Consider the following 6,603-nt stretch of genomic DNA (forward strand, 5'->3'; position numbering starts at 1 on the left):
CAGCTATTGACAGCGCAAAATCGTCGTCAGAGGTTTAGATGGGCCCGGACTGTACGTCGTTTGTAGCGACGTGACTGGCAGAGGGTCGTCTTCAAGGATGAAAGCCGGTTCTGACTGTATTGAGCTGATGGTAGACAGCGCGTTTACCACCGAAGGGTAGAGCGAACGTGTTGCGTTCAGGACGTAGTGCCGTATGGTGGAGGGGGTGTTATGTAGTGGGGGAGGGGAGAGTTTTGGGCAGATGACACTACTGGTCATCGTAAACGGAAATTTGACAGTTCAGCGTTACATGAATGACATTCTTCGTCCGATTGTCCTACCATTTCTACGGTCATTTACCACCCGGACAATTTCCACCCGGGACAATTACCATCTGGGACAACTGCCACCCAATAAATTAACTAGTAGTAGGACTATTCCCTCACCATTTTTTAATAAAAACTTAAATGAATCTTACTATCGTTTTCAGTGAGACAAACAAACAATGTCATATTCTGGAAAGTAAGATGTAATAAGTTTTGCAATTTTTCTTTGTAAAATGTTCGTGTTGTGGGAGCAGAGTTGCATGCTATTTAAAATAACATTGGTTAGGAACCAACTTTCGTTTCATAACTCCATGATGATACATATATATATATACTCTGCCGAAGGGAGTCTTTCCCCTTAGCACCAAGCACCTATACAAGCCTGCAACCGATATCACACGGGACAACACGTATAATTACTAGAGCACAGGATAGATTAATACGGCTACGCCACTTACATGAAGGAACAACCACGGCCAACTACGGTAATACCAGGATTGCACAGGATATCAGCCAAGACAGTGAGGAACCGTTTATGTGCTGAAGGTAAACGCTCTCGACGACCAGTTCGAGGGGTCATTTTGACGGACCTTCATCGTCATCAATGTTGTCAAGGTCAAAGAGTATGGCTACAACTGCGATGGAGTGAGTGAGTATGGTTTTACGCCGCTTTTAGCAATATTCCAGCAATATCACGGCGGGGGACACCAGAAATGGGCTTCACACATTGTACCCATGTCGGGAATCGAACCCGGGTCTTCGGCGAAACAACTGCGATGGAGAGAAGTTTGGTTAAGTGATAAAACACGTTTTATTCCGGATCTGATTGCTTCCATGGGACGATGCCAGACAGTTTTGGACAGGGGCCAAACAAGATATTGAGCACAGATGACTTTCACCTTGAAAATCTACTTTTCCAAGTGTGCCATATGCACAACTGGGTCAATGGGAATGATGTGTGCAAATTTTGAACAATCGCTTTCCATCTGTTGAGTATTTATATAATATATAAAATATACGAAATCAATTTTGCGTTTCTTTCTGTGTAGAGTGATAGTGTTACTGTTGGAGAAGATTTACTGAATATACATATATCGAAAACTGTTTGATCCTTTGATGGAGGAAATTAATGTAAAGTTTCCATCAAGATGCTAGACAACCAGTGTGTTGGAATCCTGCATGAACACACACATGCACCTGATCATGTGTTGTCTGAGATATGTATTTTGTCCTAATAACATTATATAAATAAAAATGTTTTAACATGTTATCAACATCAAACCTTGATATCAATTGATTCATTAATATATAATTAATTATTTACAAAGCTGTATGATTTCTTTCATTAATTTTTATGTTTTCAATATATTCTTCACTTCACACTAATGTGTCAGACTTTAATAACAGACACAGCATCGCCAACGGAGGATCCACACTAAAACCACAGACTTCCTTGTTGAGTCCTTTTCTGCTGATATCGGCATGTCCTGTGGACTCGACAAATGCAACTTTCTTCATTTGAAACGTGGCAAGGTAGAAGAGGGAGGATCACTCAGTTTACTTGGAGGAGAAGTTATTGACCATCTCGTGGAAGGTCAGGCCAATACGTACTTAGGAATTCAGGTTAGGGACAAACTCCAGAATTCCCATATGAAGGACAAACTTTGGGCAGAGTACAAATGTAGACTTAAAATCTTGAGTTCAGAACTTAAGGCTCACAATATGGTTAAAGCCACAAATACTTATGCTGTGCCCGTCCTTTTGTATTCTTTTGGTGTTGTTGCATGAAGCAGGAAATTCAGGGTATTGACACCCTCACACGAAGAATCATGTCAGACAATAGATCCCACCACCCTCGCTCTTCCCTGAATCGCTTATATTTACCAGTCATAGTGGGAGGTCATGGTTTGATTAACGTTTAGGCTCCTCGTGATAGAATTGTTTTGTGCACTCTTGCACACATTTATATGTCTGATGATCCTCTTGTGGAGCATGTCAAGACTCGTGATGATTCAAGGCATTCCACAGTTTTCGTAAACGAGCCAAAATTACCCCGCTTACAACCCCAGACCTAACCAGGCCAGCAAACCTGATCTAGTCCGTTTTGATAAATCCAATGAAATCTTCCATATTTTTGAATTGTCTGTGATTGACGAGATTCAGGAAAAACAAGGCAAATATGCAGAAATCGCATCCAAAGTACCAAGTTGTTCGACTCCCCTTTGTTCTTGGTGCCTTAGGTTTGGTACCTCCCAATCTGTTGACTGACATTGGGAGAGTACCAGGGTTTGCTACCAGGAATACAGCTCTGCAGATCTAGTAACTGTTCATCCATGGTTCTAATAGAGTAATCATCATTCTTGGAAACATTAGATTTTAAATCTGTGTTTCCATCAATGATGTCTCTTTCAGGTTTGATACTGGTTGCAGAGTGACAAGTAGAGGTTACCTCTTCCTGTAGGACTTTATGTATGTTCTCGGTGGTGGAGGGGAGAGGGGTCCCTATTCAGTATCAGTCTCTGATGGGTCTCTCGAGACAACAGTATCATTGGCTTTGTCATCTGAAATGTTGTCACCGCTGGAACTATCTTCCAAATAGACAGTAAGAGCACGAACACAAGATGGTAGGATAAAGTGATGATACAAAAGTAGCGGAGTCAGTTTTCGATTTGTAACTTTCAAGTTTGCTCGTCAATGTTCGAGTGACATGTCTGTGACGATGTAGTCTCTTTTTCATTCCATCTTCTAGCGTTATGATACCAGTGAGTACATTTTTAAGTAGAGTAATGATAGCCTTAAACTGGGACTCTGTTAAATGGAAGTGTAAACACTATGTTTAAAGTAACACGGACAGCAATAGCTTGAAGAGCGGTGTTGAGTGGAACAGGGCTATGGATTATGCTCTGCTTCACCAGGATAGAAGAACATCCTGCAGCTTTATCACCAGAAGGGGAAAACGGGTTGTAAGAACGGTACTGACGGATATCATGTTTCTTGGAGACGGTTAAATTCTTGGATTAAAAGTTGTAATTCATTAAGATTCTTCTTAAGACCTCTGCAATTCCATTGTATTATGTTCTGTGGATTAATGGTGGTGCTTCCACTTCAAAAAATGTCACGCGAACGTGAGGAAGACTTTGTTGAACTCCTATCAGTTTCATGTGGAGATGTAGTTGCCTCCATGTCCAGAGGACCAAAGGAGTTATGTACCTCTTCCTGGACCTCTAAAGGAGCGGTGGCTTTTTGTGTTTGCAGCTTTTCTTTTTGCTGCTTCTTTTTCAATAATCTTTTTTCCTTGTTAGAACGTTTAACTGGTTCTGGTTCTGGTTCTGAGACTAAACAGTTTTGACAGTTTTTGATTTGGGTGGAGTCACAGACGAAGGTGTCACAGCTGGTTTATGGAGTGAAGTAGGAAGTGGCTGGACAGACTTGACCCATGTCAGATCAGTCTGTTAGTCGATAGAGGCAGTGGTAACAGGAGGACGAGAGGCAGCAACAGTGTAAGATAGAGTAGAAGTGGTTGTGGTAAGACCTACAACCCTCTTCTTAGCTTCGTGGTACGAGATATTTTGTTCTCTTTTGATTTTAATGATTTGGAACTCGCGTTTCCACACTGGACAGAATTTTGCAGAAGCCATATGGTTCCCACTGCAGTTTAAACACTTCACATCCTTCTTGCAGCAGAGGCATGGCAGGACTTGGATCCATGTCCAAACACTTGCCATGTGTAGCAGCTCCCCTCCGATGTTACAATAACCAGCTTTGATCGACTGAGTGACAGACGTTCGGTTGAAAGTGAAGAGGTAGGTGTTAGTCAGCTGGACCACACCATCCTTCTTTACAGTGAATCGTTTGACAGCTGTGGCGGACTGTTGGTCAAGTTCCTTGGCAATGTCATCTTCAGTCATGCTGGACAGGCAGCGTGGTCTGTCATGGACAGTGCCCTTACATGAATTCAGTGTATTGATATTGGCAAACTCATTTAATTTGAGAAGATTGACAGATTGTTGTCTCCATGTACATTCTACAAGGAGAGAGCCAGAACGAAGCTTGGTGACATTTGTAACCTCTGCGCAGATACCAGTGATACCTTTGGAGATAGCAAATGGGTTCAATTTTATTGGTTCTTTGTCTGAAGCTTCTATTTCCAAGAAACGCGGCCAATAGTCGGATCGATTGAATGTGCCCTCATTAGACGAGGTGTTGTCAGTATCTATGTATCTTCTTTTTGAACCAGGGTGTTGTGAAGCCATGTCACAAGGAAAATGATTCCGCACCCCTTTCCCCACCCACTATGGAGTGTCTTATACTAAAGCAGATTTCCAAGCTGCTAAGACCAAGGTTAAAGGGGTGTTATACTCCAGCAAATTTGACGCAAAAATCTATAGCTATCTACCAAATTAAGGGTCAGGCTGGTTTGGCCAATGACAATTAATTGGAGACGTACAGAAATCGGAGGTCAGCTTCACTAGATTGGCCCATGAGCCACCGTCTTCTGGGAACAGGGCTCTAAGCAAGTTTTGACATTTAGAATACATTGATTTATAAATACCAAAAGTGTGCGTAATATAATTTTTTTGCACAGTGCATGACATGACTAGCCGATTGGATCAAAGTGGTGTGGTGGACTAAGGAGCACTATTGCCGCTCCGTCGCCCTCAACCACCAGAATCCTCTGCCGACACAAGGTTGCAGCCCACGGCAAACAGACTGCCCAATTCGGTCCCCTTTAACAACCAGCAATGGGGTCTTCATGGGGACCTAAATGATGAGATAGGGTGGTGTACAGATTTTACATACTTCCATTATTAAATCATCCTGCACTAAGACTATATTTCTACTAGATTGCTCAGACCAAGAGTACAGTTCTTTTTCTGTTGGTACGTTTTCGTGCAATAATACGTTTTTCAGATACGTGTGCATTTCTGTATAGATATCTTGCCATACTGCAAAACAAAACATGATCAGATTAGGTGGTTAAACCCAACTCACTCATTAATGTAGATCTGTTATCTTTCACAATCATGGGCATATACCACAATGGGTTGAATCGATAGATGGGTCCACCCCCAAGTCAATTCGTCTCAGCAGCGGAATGAAACTATCTCCTATTTGAGAACTACCGCACAGATTGCACAATACGTCAATGTTAGTGTTTTAATATCTTTCAGATCATCTTTACCAAAGCTCATCTTGGCTAGAGCTACTAGCCACACTCCATCTTAAAGTCAACATTGTGATAACTTCAGATGGAATCTATATGGAGTGTTGTTAGGAAAATGTGCTTTGGAATCTGAACTGCTGAGTACAAGGTATTTATCCATTTTGAATCTTAGTTAGAGCAAGTTCCATGTACAAATGAGACCAAATTTTGAGTTGATTAGTTTTTGTAACGTTGGCTGGAGCCCATATTTTGAGACTCCTATGCGTTGTGTGATTATAATTATGTACCAATTCCGATAACACCCCAAAGGTATTGTTCGTGTTTTTTTGTGTCAAGTATCTAGTCATGAGAGATCTCAGTGTGTGAATGATTCCTTCTGCATTACTGGCTTTCATGTCTTCATTTTGAGTGATAATTAACCTATCTTTTCAATTTTTTTTTTAAACTTCCCTCACATTCTTTACCTTTGTCGAAACGAATATTTTGGGTACTCGTCCAAAATAGTTTTCATACCCTTTTCCACTGTCTCTTGCTTATGTAGAGTGTAAGCATCCTTTCTTTCAAGAAATTCCTTCACTTTCTTTAAATCATAATTTACACCCCGTTTCTGTAGAGGCGATCGAAACTTAGATGGTTCATAATATGCTACACTTTTTTAGGATCGAAATAATCTTGTAGCAGTTTACTGTAATTCTTTCTCGCACTAGACATGATTGCAAATGATAAAGACAGTATCGAACCAATGCTTTATATTTTATGATAAACATACATAAAACAGTAGAGAGTTAATAATTTTGATTTATTCAAATCGAGTTTATAAGTACTTTAGTACAACTAGATTCTTTACAATATGTTTCCATTGCCCAGTCCTGAATTGAGGGGCACGGGTGGCCCAGTCGTCTAAGGCGCCGCGATTCGCTGTGCAGAGTTGCGTCCCTTGGGCACGCCAGAAACCTATGGTTGTGGGTTCGAATCCCGGTTTGCCCCGATTATGTTTCTAGGTTTGTAAGCATCATACCCGTGCTGGTGGGTTTCACCGAAGTGTTAAACGTCTGAGACCTGCATCACTTGGGGCTTTCCTCCCACATTAAGCTGACACGCCGCGATATAACTGGAATACTGTTAAAAGCGGCG

Source organism: Haliotis rufescens, unplaced genomic scaffold, assembly GCF_023055435.1.
Source record: "Haliotis rufescens isolate VD_foot unplaced genomic scaffold, xgHalRufe1.0.p SCAF_75, whole genome shotgun sequence".
Classification (NCBI taxonomy): domain Eukaryota; kingdom Metazoa; phylum Mollusca; class Gastropoda; order Lepetellida; family Haliotidae; genus Haliotis; species Haliotis rufescens.